Below are 20418 nucleotides of genomic sequence, written 5' to 3'. Positions count from 1 at the left end.
CACCACAGCCAGGGTGTCCAGGAAAAATTTGAATTATACCTAAAGAAACTGAAACTATAGCGCGGCTGTGCGACTATGGTGGTTGGATGGATGGTGGATCAAGGCAAAGTGCAAAAAAATGTAAATAAATATATTAAAACACAATCTAAAATAAACAAAAAATACTGCTGAAACTAAGACATTAAAATGATAAAAAATTAAAAATTAAAAATTAAAACAAAAACTACAATAAAATTAACATCAAATATTGAATTAAAAAAAGGATCAATAATTGCTAATTTTTGTATGATGAGAAGAAAGAAATGTATTGTGAGGCAAGGAGATGCAATATAAAGAATGCAAAAAACATTGGAAATTAAGCACTGTTCATTATAATCATATTCTTACTATGCACAGTCCACAATGATCCCCAAGCATATTATACAACGTTATCAAATCCATCCATTAAAGCCTATTCAAAGGCCAACTGGCTGGTTGCACAAAATAACAAGCAGCTGCCAGCCACATGGTCAAACAACAACAATGAGGAAGGAGGCATGGAGAACAAAGAACACATGCAGGCCTATGGTAAAGGCACACTGACTGGATGCACAGAATGGCCACCAGCCACAAGGTTAAACAACAAAAGCAAGCAAGGATGCATGGAGAACAGAGAACACATGCACGATTGTGGCAAAAACACACTGGTTGGATGCATAAAATGGCTGCCAGCTACATGCTCAAACAACAGCAGAGAGCAAGGAGGCATGGGGAACAAAGAACACATTCAGGCCTATGGACATAGACTACTCAAAATGTCCCCTGGCCACAGGAGATGAGGATTAAAGACAAATTTTACAACACACATCCACCTATGCCATCAAATAATACCCCGCAACAGATACACATTTTGCAAAAAAAAATGAAATGCAAACTAGCGCTAACATTTTTAATTTAATCCAATGCCATCCCTGCCCTAAATGCAGTTTTAAAACCATATACCACAGAAACATTCATTTCATGTACTGATGACTATGAGTACTGGTTCTATTGGCTAGATGGCCATTGGAAGTCTAGGCCACATTGTAAAATAAATGAACATTGCAAATGTAACAACCATGGAGAAAAGATACTGAGCTATGCAACAATTTTCCTTTTCAAAAGATTAAAAATCCACTACATGAAAAATAAATAACTAGGCCTCTATTTAACTTCCAGGCTACCCACCACAAAAAAAATTAAAAATCAAAGAAAAAGAAAATACTGGCGTCCACCCAAGCAAACACACAACACCCTTTTACAATAGTTTTTGAACTACTATCTATTCCACCTTGAAATCCAAGTGAAAAGTAACCAGGAAATGGACAACGTATTGGGAGGGCCTGCTGGACAGGAACAGGAAGTTGGAGTCTCTGGGGCACTTTCTTCTTTTTGAAAAAAAAAGGGTTTTCTCGCTAAAAAGAAACTTGAAGGGTCCGTTAAAGAAGAAAATCCACTTGAAAGCCATTTTTTGACTAGATTTAGATGTATCCAAAGTAGACAACTTACTTGAGGTGCAGTCGCGCTCGTGAGCTGCACTGTTTTTGCCGCTGTCTTGGGCACAAGCTGCATGAGCGAGCGCCAAGTCTCTCGAGCACTTGCTGTAGTACAAGAGTATCGTGGCTCTTGCAAGCAAACGCCAAAAACAAATCTTCTGTGCGCAACTGGAAAATAACTCTGCTTTATGCCCGACTGCATGGAATTCGGGAACTCTGCGCTACTCCACATAACACAAAGTGCCCGAATTCCGAAAACTCTGCGAGTGGAGTGGATTTTTCCACCCAGGCCAAGTAAAAACTAGCACCTAAAAGATCAAAGCACCAACCGCGGACATGTAGTCATATGAGACAGGTTCAAGGTAAAAAAAATATGGCCAACCAAGATGGAGCGTTGTTTGGATACAAGAAGTAAATTGGGCCTGTTCAGTGCTCACCTTGGGATTTAGAAGAAATTCTGAGAAAAAGTGTCTGAGAAGGTTCAGTGGAGCAAGGCTGCAAAAAAAATTGAAGAATGGAGCTTCCTCGTCGGATGGCCTTGGATCGATGCCGCTGTGAAGATTTCTTCGTTTTGATGCAACTCATCCGCCAAAGTCTAAATCAGGCCAGGAGTCACTAAAATGGAAGACGAAAAACTCCAGCTGACAAGGTCAAAGACACCACCACAGGGTTGGATTACCCTTTGGAGAAGGACCAGTGAAAAGGATTTGTTGCTGTGGAATAAACATAGTTGGAGGAGCTCTAAAGTCAATGTGATCGATGCTGCACCTCGGTTGGATAGGCAAACTGTTTGGTCCTGGTCTCCTTTTGGTTCTCAGCGAAGTCCTCAGTTTTGGGATTTGGCTATCTGGGCACTTTTAACACCAAAACCAAGCATCCAGCACTGGTGGGACACCTCTCAGGGGCTCAGAACTCACTCAGTGTTGGTCCAGATACAGACTCAAGATAGCTGGAGTCTTTCATGTCCTTGTGGCTCTAAAGAGGAGACCAGTTAACTAGCCCTTTGAGTCACTTTGGTAGCACTGGGTGCATGTGAAGATGCAGGGCTCAACAACAAGGCTGGCCTCTAAGGGTTCGAGGCAGGCTCCAGGTAGTAAAGCAGTCCTCCAAGGTACAGCAGCAGTCTGGCAGAGTACACAGCAGGTCACAGTAGGAGGCAGTCTTCTGAGAGTCCTTCTGCAGGTCCATTAGTGAACTGATGAGTGGGTCTGACAATCCTATTTTATACCCTGGAAGTCTTCTTCTGGAAGGTGGGAAAATCTTCTGGACAGGTTTTTTGAAGTGCATGGCATTTCCTGACTCCCCTGGCCTGGCTCCAGGCAGGCTGCATTGACAATACAGTGTTGTTATACAGTTTGTGTAAAACCAGATCACAGGCAATTAATTTATAAGTGGGACTGTGTTCCACTTCACCCCCCATCCTGCCAGCAGATGTCCCATTGAGGCCTGATAATCTTTCTATTGTGTGAATGTCTGAGAGGAATTCACAAAGTCTAACACAGTCTACATGCACAAATGGCTAAAGCATGAAAAGTGCCTTCTTTCTAAAAGTAGCAGTTCCAAAACTGTAATGAAAAATCCACCTATACCATTAAAGAGGATTTATTATTACAATTTCATAGGTACCAAACATGAAATATCTACCTGATCCCAAATAGGAATTGCAGCTTATTAAATGTAATAAGAAATCCCAATATTATCCTATGGGATGGGTAGGGCACACAGTAGTGAAAAATGAATTTAGGAGTTTTCACTACAATGAAATATACAACTTAAAACTACATTTTGGACCTTTTAATTACACTGCACTTGCCCTATGGGCTACCTAGGGCCAACCTTAGGGGTGTCCTATTTGTAATAAAAGGGGAATTTCAAGCTTGGCAAGGGGGTTAAACACCAAGTCAACATGATAGTTTAAAACTGCACACAGGCTGCAGTGACAGGCCTGGGACATGTTTTAGTGTGCTACGTAAGTAGGTGGCACAATGAGTGCTGCAGGCCCGTTGGCATCATTTAGTTTACAGGCCTGAGTATACCACTCAACAAGGGGCTTATAAGTAAATTCATTATGCCAATTAGGTGTATGCCACTCAAACCATATTTAGGGGAGTGAGCAATGAAGGCCAAAAAAAGATATTTCAGCAAAAATTGGAGGTAAGTAGGCAAAAGGTTTGGGGGAAGACCACCCTAAGTCTGACAGGTCTTACACTGCTACAGAGAAGAATGGAGTGAGAGACACATTGGAGTCAGGCTGACTAGCAATGTACCTTTGGCAGATCGGTGAGGAGGTAGGTTCCAGTTTTCTGTCACTTCTCCGGCCATTTTTCAGTGGAAAATTTTAAAACTTCCAACTTTTAAGATTAGTCAGGAGCAGCACCTTCTGCACCACCACCAAGGGTCCAGGACTGGAGGGGCACCACTTGGACAGACCCACTCCAGAAGGGGCCGGGTGCAGGGCTCAAGGTCTCCGGAACTTGTTTCTTTCCTGTAGCTCACAGGGGAGACCAGCCTACTAGCCTTTGGGGTCACTCTAGTAGCCCTGGTTCAGGCAGCAAGACAGGCCTCAAGCATTAGTGCAGTTATCTTTGGAACAATGCAAGCCTCAAGTAGCATGGGAGTGTTCTGGGGTCCAAGGCAGACCTTCTGAAGTCTTCCACAGGTCCAGTAGTGTACTGAAGGGTTGTTCAGAGAGTGTGAGATTTATACCTGGTGTCTTCTTTGAAGGTGGGGAATCTTCTAGGCTACAGACACATCTAGTTCTGGTAAGTTCTTCCCTTTCCGTGCTAAGGATCCAAGAAGTCTGGGCAGACAAATGACTAGTTTCATATTCTTTTGGACTTTTTAGGCCCTTCCTTAGAGGTGATGTATTTGTATTTAAAAATAAATGTGTATGCATGTCAAAAGGAATATTGTGCCTGGTCGTATTGGCATCTTTAAAACTGAACTACAGGCTGCTATGGAAGGCTTGAGACATGTTTTAAAGTGTTACTTAAGTAGGCAGCACAATGAGTGCTGCAGGCCCATGAGTAGCTTTTAATTTACAGGGTGTGGGTACAGGTAGTGCCATATACTAGGGACAAATGATCAGATATAGGCCAGTTTTTTCATGTTTTATGGAGAGAGCACTTGGGCACTGCTTAGTAGTGGTAAAGTGCACAGAGTCCTAATGCTAACAAAAATGAATTCAGAATACAAGAGTGCTGAAGGCAAATAAATTAGGGGTGACCCTGCAGAAAGGGCTAAATCCAAAAATAAAGCAGCATTTTATGCTTTCTGAGATGCAACAATGCTGTAAACTTAATTTCTGGGTGTTATTACAAGATTATTTTATCTTAACATCTAATAGTTTTTCTTTAATGCTAATTCTGTTGAATTTCACAGCAAAACTTACACTTTCAAAACACATGGTAAAGTAAGGAGTGATTGTTCTGAACTCTAGCACTCATGCTGGTGAAACACTTTTCAACATTAACCAATCACATCCAGGCTAACCACATAGGAAACTATCTCACACACCAAACATTTTTGCCTTCACTGTGTCAGTGAATGTGTGTCATACACTTGCCTCTGTTTTTGAGGAAATACTGTTTGAAAAGTAGAGAAAGGGTTTACAGGCAAAAAACAACATCTTAGGGACGTGGAAGAAAGCAGTCAGTGCCTACAGTTATTATTTGAAGCAGTCCTTGACATTGTTGGAGTCTGGGAGCAGGAGTTTGATTCGCCTCCAACCCTCTTCCAGACAATGCCTACTCATGTGAAAACACTGACTGCATTCCATTTCATTATCACTGTATCTTTCCAGAGGGTCAGCTCTGACAACATAGGTGTCTTATAGGCATGCTACTGTCTTGATGCTTGCATCATGTACTGAGATGCATCAACAGAAGTCTGCACTAGTTTATTGAAAAAACACAGTTACTTGTTAAAAGGCAAAGTGTGCCTTTGCCCTCTTCTCTCATAAGCTATGTGCTTTTGAAAACACCCATATGGCACTTCAGCCACCTCACCATACAGCAGACCTTTTCTACAACAGACACCGCTGACATTCCATAGACATGCAGGCTGTCTCCAATGCCAGGGGCACTAATGTATATGCTGCCTTTCCTGGAAGCACACACACCATACATCTTCCGTCAACCATCTTTTGCACATCACTTGGTTGCAGGGGATTCCCGTGACATAAAGCTCATTGCTAAGTATCAACATTTCACACTAGGGCTATATGTGCATCAGAGGACGGCACCTCAAACATGCTCAATAATCACTAACACAATACGCACACATTACCCTTACATGTTCTGCATATATGTAGGAATGATGTATTACATTAAGAATAGAGCATCATTTTAAGAAATGTATAAAAAATACTCCCTACAAGTTGTGTGCAAGATTGCTGTAGCCTGTTGTGCATATTAAAACATTGCTAGGCAATGAGGCTCAACTATAGCTCTTGACACTGATTTCTACCCAGATCAAGGAGCCCTGGATGGAGGTACAGAATAGAAGTCAAGGTATACTACTGTGGGATCAACTAGCTAAAAGATTTTTTTCTTGAGTTGCTAGTTTGGTTGCTGCTTGTTGGGGTGTTTTTGTCTCTTATGAGTGAAGGATAACGGACTACCAGACCATCCTTATATATCATCCAGAGACATCTCTGTTTAATTTTCATAGTATCTTTAAAAAACATACCATGCTCTAGTAAAAGATAATTTGCCACTCCATTTTCTATAACACTCAAACTATTTTTATTGACAATACCTAAGTACATGCTCTCGTACTTCACTCATTCTATAAACATACAAAATATACTTTTGACACATAAATGACATATGCATTCTCAATTGGAATTTTTGGGATCCTCTGAATGTTTTTAGGTTTTTCTACATGCAGGTGTCTACCTCCTAAATGTGGTGGTTTATCCTCTGCATGTGAAAAGTTCCTTCCTGCATATGTCATTTTCATAGTCGAAGTAGAGATCTCCGCCTACCCGCAACAAATAGGAAATCAATGCAGGAAGTAGATGTCTGTCATTTTCTTGTCACTAAGAGCTATTTTTTCACCACAAAAATATCCTCCATCCTGCTGCTTCTTTCCTTATCAAGACCTCTGATATGGCTGCAGAACAAGTTGAGAGTGTGCCCCCAATCACTGTTGAAGAATTGGAGCTTATTTGTGAGGGGATTCCCGAAAGGAAACTTTAGAATTTTGGGGGTCCTGAGAGCCAGCTGAAGAATGGAGAATGTACCTACATTTGAAGGGACATCTGCATGTGCTGCAGTGCAGTGGTTGTTCACAGATGGTGGGGGAAGCTATGGTGGGAGCCTTGCGAGGACCTTTGTCACTTGGCTTAGATTAACGGCTAGGACATTCTGAGTTTTTCCTCCCAGCCACATTATTGTTGTCCACACATGACACAAAAGGAAGAGGTTTAGGAGGAGACTTGTGGTAAGTGTATTAATATATTCACTTGACAGCACGTGTTTTCAGAGTGGTGCTGTCTTATTCTCTCAGATTTATTGTAATATTCCATTGTGTATTTAACCTATGTTATTTGTGTGTTGTGAAAGGAGTGAAAGTTTGCAAACACTAACATGCATGTATTATAGTTTTGGTTGTATTGACTAATTATCTTATCTGGACATAGTGGAAATATTTTTCAAATTCTGTACTTTGTGATATCATAATAGCTTAAACACAGCTCCAACATTTGGGATCTGTTATGTTCCCAGCAACAGATGAATGAAGTAATACTGAAGACGCACCTTCATGAGGGAAGTGTGTAGGAGATTGTATAAAGATACCTATTACTTGAGGGTTGTGTGAAGATGTCTTGCATAAGTGGTACAAGTATTGGTGGCTGCCTAGCTTAAGGATGGGCACCAGCAATCCTCAGAACTGATTTTGAAGGAAGATGTCTGCCTGGCCCTAAAGTGGTCTCATTGGAGATATTCTTTGTGGGGGCAGCAATGTACTACCCCTCATCCAGTTTTTCCTCCTCTTCACCCAGCTCCTTTTCATTCTCCTTTTCTTTTTGAGTAGTGAGATAGTTGGGTGAAGGAGGATTGGATTCTGCCCTTGTATTGCCTACTGTTCTCCACTTGTAGACTCTTCAGCATCATTTTCCAGTGCAGTCACCCCAGTAGCTTCAAGAAAAAGATGTGAATGGTTGTAGTACATCAGATAGGGTTTTGTGTCTAAACCTGTAGATAGTAGATTAATTGATATTTTTCTGGTAAACAATATAATACAATGAGTATCTTTTGAACATAAAGAAACATGAAATTAATGGATGATGTAAGCATGCAGTTATATCTTAACAAGGTCAACTCACCAATTCAAGCACAGATGTTTCATTTTTTGGATGACCCTTGTGATGTCTGCAGCCAAACCAGTGCCCTCGTAGCTGGTGTTGCCAGGGTATTATCTGATCTAGCAGCTGTAGACAGAACAATTAAGTTCAATGATATTGATGAGCTATAAATGCGATCTTTTCAGCATATCCAGGCACTTTAGAAATAATAAGATGAAATAAAACAATTAAAACCTATTAAAAAATTTAACATTTTATATCAAATACACTATGAAACATAAGTTGGTAAAAGAACTGATCATGAGATGTAGAAGTTAAGATCAGAGGTTCCTAGATGTATCTGACTGATGGATGGTAGAAGGACAGACCAATGGACGAGGGTCTAATTGCTGCTGCAAGGATGTCCAATCGTGTAATCAAGGTTGATGTGAGAGAGAGGGAGAGATACATACATAGGGGAGGAAGCAATCCAAAATCATATAAGGAGATGATATTTAGATGGTTTAAATAGAAAGGGGCAAAGTTAAGAAAAGTGGTGCTGCACTTTGTGAAGCGCCACTTTTCTTCTGCCCCTTAGAACAGCCCTAACACAACCATAGGTGTGATGTATTTAAAATACGGTGCACCATGGCGGTAGTTAGGGGACTTGCGTCAGAATTTTTGATGCTAGTCAGGCACTTTGCAGGATTTGTGTCAAAAATGTTGACGCTAATCCTGCAAAGCACCCTGAGGCCCATTGTAACCAATAGCAGCCTCCTTTTAATGCCAGCACTGAGCAGGTGTTAAAAGTGCTGAAGAAAAATGACACAAAGAAATCTCTTAGACTTCTTTGCTCCAGTTTTTTGGCCCTCCTAATGGGGGATCACCCCCTTTTCATACATTATGCCTGGTGCAGGCATAATGTAGCACAAAGGGTTACATAGTGGTGCAATGCATGCGTTGTGCCACTTTGTAACTATGGGGCAGCGTTTTTGGCCTTCTGAGGCCACATTACCGTAAAAAAAAATAATGACGCTAATGTGGCATTAGAATGGTGCCAGGGGCTCTTAAATATGCCCCAAAATGTGAAAACCTCTGAGATTCCTCTCTTGTATGTTAACACAAGGCCCAACATATGTGTTATTGTGCTTCTCTTCAATGCCAAGTCAGAAGGCAAGTCTGTCACACAAATTACAACTTATTGAATGATTGCATTACATATGGACCAGGGTGCAAAAATCTGACAATATAGATACAGCTATTCTGTCAACAACAAATAAACACATTAAGTCCAAACCCAAAAGAAGAGACATTCAACTAACCATCTGTGTGTTCTGTGGTACCAGTCCGAGTATCAATGCAGTGCTAGGAGCAAAAGTAGACAATGTGATAGGTGGTGGATAGGATAACAAACCCATGGGGAGGAGACTGCTGCGAAGCTGAAGGTCTCTCCCCGGCCCTCTTACAATGATTCTATATTTCCGTATTAGGAGGTTTCCGCCAGTCAGCCCAGTGGAGACATTGCTGCGACATTGGCCTCGGCTCCTCAGGGAGTCTAGACCAATGCCGTCTCCCAGAGGGTGCCCCCAGCACCCTTTGAATGCCCACTGTCTATCATAGCAGACAGTGCGCATCCTGAGGGCGCTGGGCAGGGGGCCCTGGCACTGCCCATGTCATGGTGTAACTCAGCACCACCGTGGCTGACCACAACTTCAACCGTCACCAACCTGTCAGGATCCATGATCCTGGCTGTGGTGGCGGTCTCCTGGCAGACTGACCACCAGGGTCATAATCTGGCTAAGAGTGCAGCAGTCCAAACGCCACCGTGAGTCTGGCAGTCTCATGACTACCAAACTTATAATGAGGCCCTAAGTATTAATAAAGTATGTATTAGAAAGTGTTTTTGAGGGGTATGCATGCAATGTGTGCCTTTCAATGTAGGTATTGGGAAGGTCAGCTATGGGTGATTGTAATTTTGTTTTTATTGAGAAAGAAAGGTGTTTAGAATTTCACCTGGTACCCCTTTAGTGTTGTCTGAAGGAAGCAGCCCATATGACAGGTGGGGATGCACTGTGGGTTTGACAGCTTTATTGAGGGTGTGAGATGGAAACTGGACCCAAGTGCCCCTCCAGGAAGAGCTTGTGCCATCTGAATTCAGCAGAATCTCTCCTCCACTCACCATGTCTCATCTTGCCACTTCTTTTTATTATCATGCATGGTGAATGTTTCCTCCCTTCATGCATAGACAGTCATAAGGCTGTCTTCTGTGTTCCACTGAGTTTGAATGAAGGGAGTCCATGTAGTGGTTGGCAGTGTTTTACCACAAAGGCCGTCTCATCAGAACTGGTTGTGCATCACTCAGACAGAATGTAGTGGCTGCAGGATTGCAAAAAGTTAGACAAAAAAACAGAGCCTATGATGTTGGTAGTATTTTTTGGGAGTGATTTGATGTCAGGTGTGTGTGATCTGGTCTCAGTGTATTTAATTGTCCTGTTCTCTGCCATGCTGAAATGTAACTCTCTCTCATGTGGAGGTCTTTGCCATGGGTGCAGAAGTGTCTGCCCTAGTGGGCAGAATGTAAAATACAATAGTAAAGGTAATGGTAGTAACTGACTTTACAGTTGTAAATTATGTTTATGCAGACTGCACTCACTAAACAGGGAGCTGATGGCAAGGAAGTCTACACTTTGGGGTAACTTTACATTAAAAAATGGTGAATATGAACACCTAAAAGTAGTAGGGGTTACTCCAAAGTAAGAGGAAACTTACCCAGGAAGAACTCTACATGTCTGAATTTAGTTTTGTGAATAATGCCCTGTATGTCTTTATTGGCTTGTATTGACCAATAGGACTAGCCTGTTTCCAGTATTGTGCAGAAAACCTTTTGGGCTGAATCACATAAAGTGAGTGTGAATTTTGAAGCAGTTGGGCAGATCACAAAATATTTTGGGCTCCCACCATTTCATGTCCTCTATGGTAAGTAAAGCAGTGCATAATGCAAACACCACTTACCACCGTATTATGATGGCAGTTATGTGGAGATAGTAGTATGTGACAACAATATTTGTGAGTGCTTGAGGAAACAGACTGCTGTTCAGATACACCAACAGGAAAACAACACAACACCATTTTTCAATAACGCTTCACAAACATAATACTGTGATACAATGCAAAACAACAAAGCACACCCTAATAATACAACTAAGCAACAAAACTTCACAAGACAACACACAAGCAAAATGTCTTAAGATGGTAACATGAGAACTTAAAAGCAAAACTTAGTAGTACAACAGCATGGCATACCAGCACAACACAATAATACACCAACTATACACACAACTGCACACATTTGTCTATTGGGGTGTTATGGTGTAGTGTTGTGGTTGCACTTTTGTGTTGTGTTGCTTTGTGACACAATTTTGTGCTGTTATGAAAGCGCACAATTGTGTTATTATGGAACTTCATATGAGGGTACTTGTTGTGACATATTTTTCTATAGTGTTGTTATTATGTGTTTGAAAAATGTGTTATTGTTATTTTCTGTTGTAATATTGTATTGTTTTGTGCCACACTGCACTGTTGTGTCTCTGTGTTATAATATGTTTTTATTTTGTGTAGTGTTTTTGTGCTGTTCTGTTGGTTTGTGTTATTGTGTTACAGTTTATTGTGGTGATGATGTACAATGTTGTTTTTAAGCTGTTCAATTATGTCTTATTATGAAGCAATATTCAATTTATTTATTATTTGGTTATTTTTTTGTTCTATTGCTATTTTGCATTCACTGTTATTGTGTAATGCTGTGCTCTGTTTGATGCACAATGCTTTATTACAGCCTGAGGTTGAAACATAATTCTGTTTCAGCTCAAAAATTGGTCAGCCCAAATCTATGACAACGACCATACCTCAACTCAGCACTTTGGGTGCTCACTCTAGTGATCAACATCTAAGTCTGTGACTTGGTTTTAGATTTATGGCTACCATATCAAGGAATAGTGGAGATATTCACATATTTAACACCTTTGGCAGTGGTCAATACTTGTCTTTCACTGGAACAAAAGCATAACGTTCATGACGGGACACAACAAAATGCAAGCAATCCTAGCCACACAATAAGGACTATACTAGAATTCAGTACACCAAACATAGCAACCTAGTGCCAATAAAAACAGCAGTGTAACACACTATATTACAACACAAAATCAACATATCAGCAATAAAAAGTGCATCGTAGCACACTCCAAGTAGACCAAAATGCAACACAACTATAGTTAAACAAAATAACAGAAACAACATGGAGCATTAAATGAACAACATAAAAAATAAGGGCCTGATTTAGAATTTGACAGATGGTGATGCTCCCTCACAAAAGTGACGAGTATCCCGTCTACCTTATTATCATTCCATGATATCCTATGGACATCATAAAATGGTTGACTGGATATCCGCCACGTTCCTAAAGGCGTAACCAAACCGCTAAACTCTAAATCAGGGAACATCGTAATACGACTGGGAGGGAGGCCGTGGGCATGATAGCAGCCTCCTCCCCATGGCTTTGGCGGTCGGTACGTCCAACCACCAAAGTCATAATGAGGCTTTAATTTATAATTAATAATTTATTGTTAGGTACTTAATTTTTTAAAGAAAATAATTATTAGTTTCTAAATTGTATTTATATGTATGATGCCATTTAAATTATTTTTTGGAGTATTTTTTATAATTCACTTTTCTGTTTCTGTTTGTATTCTTTTCGAATTTTTTTAATTGGTAAAATTGTTTCTTTTTAAATGTATATGATTTCAATATTTTGTGTGCAGCATTAAATAAAATGTTTTTTTAATGTTGATTTTAATATTTAAATATTTAATATTTAAATTAGCATACACATTTTTGTTGGTTGTTTATATGTTTGCTGACTTTCACATATTTAAAATGAAATGTATTTAAATAATCGTTTATAGCTATTTTCTGAATACATATGTAGGTATACCTTACCTGCAACCCCACACCTTTGTACGGCAGTGGCACAAATGGGTTATGGGACCCAGAAATATCTCTTGTAAATAATTCATATAAATCTAGGTACTCCTTCGCAGTGACAATCCTTTATTTCAACTATGCCAACAACTAGGCGTTTCAGCTGTTCAGCCTTTTGCAGTCTTGAGAAAGACTGCAAAGCCAAAATGCATTGCTGCTGACATTGTTGAAATAAAGGATTGTCACTGTGAAGGTGTGCCTGGATTTATTTGAATTATTTACTTGAGATATATGTACATATATATATATATATATATATATATATATATATATATATATATATATACTTTCATATATATGTATATAATTAAATATATGATTAAAACTATTTGCTTAACATTAAATTATTTTTCACTAAGTATTTTAAATAAGTTACATTAAAGTGGATACATTAAAGAAAAAGCACTCTCACCCGTTCCAGCTCGTTATTCTCTTCCACTATATTTTTACATGATATTTGGATGTTCCCATTTTAATTGTATGACACAAAATTATCAGAAACTATATTTTTGACACAATATTTCTGTCTTCTGCTATTTTTACCTGCAATATTCTGTGAGACAACCACTTAGGTGGTGCAGGGCATTTTCCAACATTGGGGAGAACTTTGGTTAGATCTTTTTGCTACCATCAATAAGGTGCAGTGTTGAAAGATTTGCATGTTGGTGTTTCTACAGAAAGTTTTTAGGAGACGTTTTTAAAAACATAAAGGACAACTGGGTCCAAATCATCATTATGGCTCTGGACTGGGCCCTGAGAGTGTGATAAACTGAACTTCTGGGCATGGACATCTATTCTTAGATCAGACTAACACTTTGCAAGGGTCTTCTGTTGCAGCACCAGGATAATTTCCTTTAACTGACTCTATATAGTACACTACGTGCATGGACATTGAGTGGCAGAACTGATTGCGTTTGATCTGCTGCCTGAGGTAGTGGATGTCATCAATTTCGCCAGGTGCCCTTTCACAAGTTTGATTTATCTCAGGCGCTAGGACAAATGTGACTTGATGTGGAGTTCATAAAAATAAACCTTTACAAGCAAACTGTGAAATGTCCTATTGTTTGTTTTATCTTCTGTCCAGTAGTCCCTGTACTGGGCACTCAATGTTTGTTTGTTGACCCTTTTATCCTTTCTACATTTGTAATTGTTTAGGTCACCTGTTGCAAAGAGATTAGTGATTTGAAACATATTTTCTATCCCAAGCTGTTTGTGATGTCACAGTGGACCTTTATCTTGCTGTTTTTTGTGTATACCCTACGAGCCAATTTATAAGTTCTCACTGCGTCTCCTAACTATGAAGGCAGTCTTCCTGATCGCAAGTATGTCAGATTGCCTCCTGGTTGCAGTGCGACCGCAGTAGATTGGCTCATGGTTGCAGTGCAACTGCTGTACACCACTATTTTCCCAGACACGTTAGTGTTGGGGACTCTAGCAGAATTATTTCCAACAGTATTGACTCCCTTTCTCTTTGGATAATTCATCACTGCTCGCATTCCCTACTCATCCTCATGCCTCACAAGAGGTTGGATCGTCTGGAATCTAAATGGACTCTAAATGGACTTTAAGCTTTTACATTGATCACACCAACGAACACCAACAGTCAGCTGTTTGTGGGGTTTTAGAGCGTGACGAAAGTGAAATCTGTGCAGGAGAGGACCTGTTGAGTTGTACTGTCCTCAGCATTAAGATCTCCTAAGCACAGGCCAAGACTCGTCCCACAGAATGACAGAGAGCCCATTCTACCAGGGCTAATGCTTCTACCATTGCGTTGGCTTGTGGAGTGCCTGTCCTTAAACTCTGACATTCTGCAATGTGGGTGTCACTGCATACATTCACAAAGCACTACTACCTTGACAACCAGGTCCAGCAAAAGTAGTACTTTGCCCTTTCAGTGCTGAAGTAATGTCTGTTCTAAGTTAACTCCACAGACAGCCTCCTGGGGAGGTGCTACTTTGGTATGGATCCCAAGGTGAGGACTCTGCTGGTAGAAGTATGTATCAGAAGTACAAGCAGCTTACCTTTGGTAAAACTTTCTGGTGGATGCTGTATCTAACAACAGATTCCTCACTGGTCTTACACACCCCTGTTGGTGGAGTGGCCTTGATTTAACATCTTAAAAGGTCCCAAATTAGTATTTAGCACGCTGGCACCAACAATTGTTCATTCTCCACTTCTAAGGGTGAGAAAGGGAAAGGGCAAGGAACCAAAGTCAGCATGCAGAATTGATCCTTATATGTGGCTCTGCTTCGCCACTTTAGAGGCTGTATAGAACCAGCGCAGAACTGAACGTTGGCCCATATTGGTGTGCAGGAGCTAAGAAAAAATTCCCAGATCCTGTCTGGCACCAAGAAAATACTGTAAGGTGAGGAGAGGATAATAACCAGAAAGAGCATTACAGAAGGTAAGTAACTTGTTCTTCTTGTACAGATTACGCACTTTATGAGGTTCCTCATCGCCCATTAAGGTACTATTTGGCCAAGCCTGAGACAATCATAAAGCAAACCCTACCCTCCATCTTCCCCATTCTCCCTTCTATTACAACCAATAAATCAATCAGTATTTATAGAGCATGGCAGGTCACCGTGAGGGTAGCTAGGTGATGAGAACAAAGCTACTAAGGGGTTCAGTTGAACAGCAATGTCTTGAGTTCCAGAAGAGAGACTGAGGTCTGTAGGTGAAGGGGGGAGATTGTTCCAGGATTTCCCAGTGAGGTAGGAGAAAAGTGTCCTCTACTGTTGCTTCGGCAAATGCAGGTAATGTGTGCGAGGGAGAGGGAAGCAGAGTATAGGTGTATGGAGGTTTGGTGGAAGTTCAGGATGTGATTAATGTATGCTGGTGCTTTATTGTGAAGGGCCTAGTAGGTGTGGATCAGCACCCTGAATTGACATATTTTCTGAATAGGGAGCCAGTGGAGTTTCTTTAGTTAGGGAATGGTGTGGGTCCATTTGGAGAGGTTGAGGGTGAGTCTGGCCACATATTTCTCTGTGGTCTGTAGTCTCTTCAGGAGGTGCATGGTGATTCCCACATAAAGTGTGTTGCCATAGTCCAGCCTGCTGGTGACTAGGACTTGAGTGACAGTTAGTCTGGTGTTGACAAGGAGCCATTTGCAGATTTTACAAACATGCAAAGAGTGAGGACGCAGGCTAAAGAAATTGCGTTGATCTGGTTTTTCATGGTGAGCTTGCTGTCCAGGCTGATGCCAAGTTTGTGTGCATGGGCTGTTGAAGTGGGTGCTTGTCCTAGTTTGGAAGGCCACCAGAAGTTGTGCCATGAGGACATATTGTTTTCGATGATCAGCACTTCTGTTTTGTCTGTGTTGAGTTTTATGTAGTTGTTTTTCATCCAATCAGCGATGCCCGTCTTGCACTAATGGAAGCTGACCCTCATGGTGGAGGGATCTTCTGAAAGTGAGAGGATGAGCTAGGTATCATCTGCATAGGATATAATGTTCATTCTGTGGATTATGACGATGTTTGCTGAGGTGGGGGGTCATGTAGATGTTGAACAGTGTAGGGATGTTTTGCTTTTCACTAATGACCCAGCTGAAACACTCATGCACTGACAGAAATCTCTGGAATGTGCTTCTTAATCCAAAGAAGACATTTATTATTTCACTACACAAGGTTCCTAAAAGGAGATTAGCATGTTGAAAGCACACGTTCATAAATGGTCACAGCAATTAAATGAAAACATACACGAATGATTCTCCACTGCAATATACACAGCAAATATATGTATCTAAATTATAATGCAAGGCAAATAATGAATTAAAAATGCATCACCGTGGGGGATGTCAGGTACTTCATCTTTCCCCTACCAGCAAGCTGATGACTCATTCGACTGCGAGAAAGAGAGAACTCTACCCTCACGGGAAATATATATCAGGCATTCGATGTGTAAAATCCTGATTGGTTCTCTGAATCTCCCACTGTTGATCTGGGTCTTACATATTTTAAACAAATGAGGAAGGAGCTTACTGGGAAAGCCCCTCCTGCTGCGCAAGAAGTATTCACACATGCTGGCTAGTTTAGGTAAGCTTTGAAAATAACACGTTGGGATTTGGCCACAATCCCAAGGTGCTAAGCCAAAACAAGGCCGTTCCCTGCCGTCTGAGTACATTCTTATCAGCCAAAGCCCATGGTGGGAAAAAATATGAAAACAAGACAGAATGCATATTGTACAAAGTGGAAAATCACTTGCAGCTTTTAACATGGCAGCGCAATCTGAATACAAAATGGAGTCTGCAACTGGTGACCACTGGACAGCTAAGCCAGGTGCAAAGTGGTGCAACACGAATTCAGTGGTCAAAACATACATTTCACTCCAAAGGCTTAGGGGCGAGCATTTAGGGACACCACAGATGATGTTCTTGGGTTTTAAGGTGAAAGGTGTTGGGAGGATTCTCTGAGTTCTTCTAGTGAGGAAGGAGGTGATCTAATTGAGTGCATCTCCTCAGATTCTGATGTGAGGAAGCCTATTGAAAACCATGTGGTGAGATACGGTGTTAAATGCTGATGAAAGGTCGAGGAGGATCAGGGCCACTTTTTCTCCCCAGTTTAGGAGGGCTCTGATGTCGTCACTGGCAATGATCAGGGTGGTTTCAGTGCTGTGGTTGGTGCAGAATCTGGACTGGGAGGGGTCCAGAAGATTGTTGCTGTTCGGTGAGTTAGCAGCTGATGGTCTTTGCAAGGACTTTGACAGGAAAGGGGAACAGTGAGATGAGACAGTACTCCTTGAGTTCACTGGAGTTGGCGAAGTGTTTCTTGAGAAAGGGTTTGACTTCTGTGTATTTCCATACTTCAGGGAAGGTGGCAGTGGTTATGAATGAGGTGAAAATGGTGGTAAGCTCACTGCTGATCATCTTACTCCTGAGGTTTTAAACATGGTGGGGATCATGGTCCATGGGTGCTCCTGAGTGGACAGAGTTCTTGATGGTTGTGGTATTTTGTGTAATGAGGTTGTCCCAGGCAGTGAGCAGGTGGTTGGAGATCACATTGGGGATTGCAACCTTTGGAGTGAGGAGGCTGAGGGTGTCAGCTTTTTTATAGATGGTAGAGATCTACGTGTGGACGAAGTCCGCCAGGGAGTCGCTGAGTTCCTGAGAAGGGATGATGATATTTTCAGTGGCTATGGGGTTAGCAAACTCTATGACAGTGTTGGAGAGTTTTTTGCTGTGGTTAGAGCTGCCTTAAATGCAATTAGCCAGGGCACTAATTTTTGTTTCTTTCAGAAGTTGTTGGTATTGATTGAGGGACGACTCAAAGGTGGCTTGATCTGTGGGCTCCTTGCTGGAGTGCCATCTCGTTTCTAGTTGCTTGCAGTTGCATTTCATGTTTCCCAGTTATATAGTGTACCAGCTATCTTGTTTAGAGGGTCTCTTGAGTTCAGTGTCAGGGTGGGAGGTGTTGAGGGCATTGGTCCACTGGCTCTCTGATCCTTTGTTGCATCTGCAGTGTGGGGTGATGGGTGTCTTGGAGGCAGTGCCCGGGGATCCTGTGATGGTGAAGTGGACGATGGTGTGGTCTGTCCAGGTGAGCTTGGTGACATGGCCGTACTTGACTCTGTTGCTGGCCATTAAGATAGGGTTGAGCGTGTGTCCTGCATAGTGTGTGGGGTTGGTGACTAGTTGGGTGAGGCCGATGTTGTACAGGCTTTCAAGGAGGTTGGTGATGTTGGTGTTGTTGAGCTCATTGAGGTGGAAATTGAAGCCTCCAAGGAAGATTTAGTGTTTGGAGTTAATAGCAAACAGGGCAATGTATTTGGTGATGGTGTTGCCAAAACTCAGTGGTGGACCTGGAGGTCTGCAGATGAAGGTACCTTTGATGGTGGTTTTGCTACTGATTTGGAGTTGGAAATTGAGGTGTCTTATTTGACATGCGTTCAGATCTGTTAATAAATTAGGTAGGAAACTATGCCATAAAAAAATCCTTTGCTTGGAGTAACAACAGAGTTCCTAAGCTACACCCATGCACAATGATAACTCCAAAGAAAAACCGGACATATGAAATAAAAACTTTGCCCTTTCAGAATAACCCTAACACAGTAGTGCTCAATCTTATTAACCACTGACAGAATTTCATAATTACGAAGGGGTTAAATGAGAAGGCCTGGAACCTATCCCAGAGATGCCAGTAACACAAATGTTTACCTTAAGTTCCACAGGCTTTTCCAGAACCTGAACATCAGGTTTCCATGATGACTGTCTGTGAATGCAGACAAAAGGAAACAGAGTGTGGTGGGTATCTTCCCTTTTTATTGGTGTCGTAACAGAAGGAGTAATGTGGGAAGATAAAGGGTAGAGTTTGTTTTTTGATTGGCTTGGGCTGAGTCACATGCTGTCTGGATGGGATTTGGGATGAGAAGTATTTTAGAAGGTAATTGAACACCAATCTCGCCAAAGCAATAGGTCCATTAAGTGAATTTTGTATTTTCCATCTTTAGGTATCCCTAACTTGTTAGCAGACGTGGCTAAGAATTATTGATATTAGTATAAAGTCTTAGTAGCTCTGGTGTCATACTTAATTTACAGCTTACCATCTCCATTTTATACTGTATTGAAAACATAAACTTCAACCTGGTATTTGGCCAATCTATAGTCAAGCGCTTGAACATGCATACTTCTATCCTAACACCTGCATAGACGCACCTTTCTCTAGAATTTTCTCTATCTCAATATAGTTATTTCCCCAGGGCTTTTCTTACTAAACTGTGTAAATTTTAGAGCTAACTGTATTTGGATTATTTAGTATTTTTCACACTTTCATATTGTACTTTTCTTTCAAATGTGATTTATCTGAAAGTTATCAACATAAAATCTTAATATTGACTGATAATTATAACATTGTGTTAAATTACTTCACAACTTTCTAATGTACCTTGTGTTTTATTGCAGGCCTCATCACATCATCAAAACCAAATGCCATTTTCATGGGTACATTTTTTTTTTCAGGATTGAAATGCTGTTTTAGTTTTCTTTTTATATGTATTGGTGGCAAAATTGTTGTTTCTGTCATTCTGTAGTCTACTTTGCTAAGAAAAATGTGTGTGTGTGTGTGTGTGTGTGTGTGTGTTACACGTTGTATTGTAGGGGGATCTGCTACTCACTATCCACCGCTGTACCTATTGAGGTAAAAGATCATTTACTTTGCTCATAGTTGAAAAGCTGCTGGCAGGCTGTGTGGTGTCTTGTGTGGGGTTTGGTATCCCAATTTTTCCTGGGTCCAGCATAAGTACATGGTGCAGAATGCAGCATGTTCTCACAGTGGCAGCTGCCACTGAACAGCGGAGGTGGGGCAGGATGGGCCGCGATGGGACGGGGAGGTTAATAAAAAATAATAATAAAAAAAGTAAAAAACACTTAACTTTGAGGGAAGATGCATTTGTCTCCTCTCCATCCTCATCCTCTTCGCGGGTGCACACAGGCTGTCAGCCAATCACGACGTTGCTGTCACCAGCATGACAACTGTAATAGAAAAGGGGTATGGCCTATAAAACAACGAGGCTAGGCCAATCACATTACACAAAAGAAACAAGAGCCAACACTGTGATTAACTTGGGAAAAGTTATTATTTACAATGA

Source organism: Pleurodeles waltl, chromosome 6 (genome assembly GCF_031143425.1).
Source record: "Pleurodeles waltl isolate 20211129_DDA chromosome 6, aPleWal1.hap1.20221129, whole genome shotgun sequence".
Lineage (NCBI taxonomy): Eukaryota > Metazoa > Chordata > Amphibia > Caudata > Salamandridae > Pleurodeles > Pleurodeles waltl.
This window is presented reverse-complemented; position numbering follows the sequence as displayed.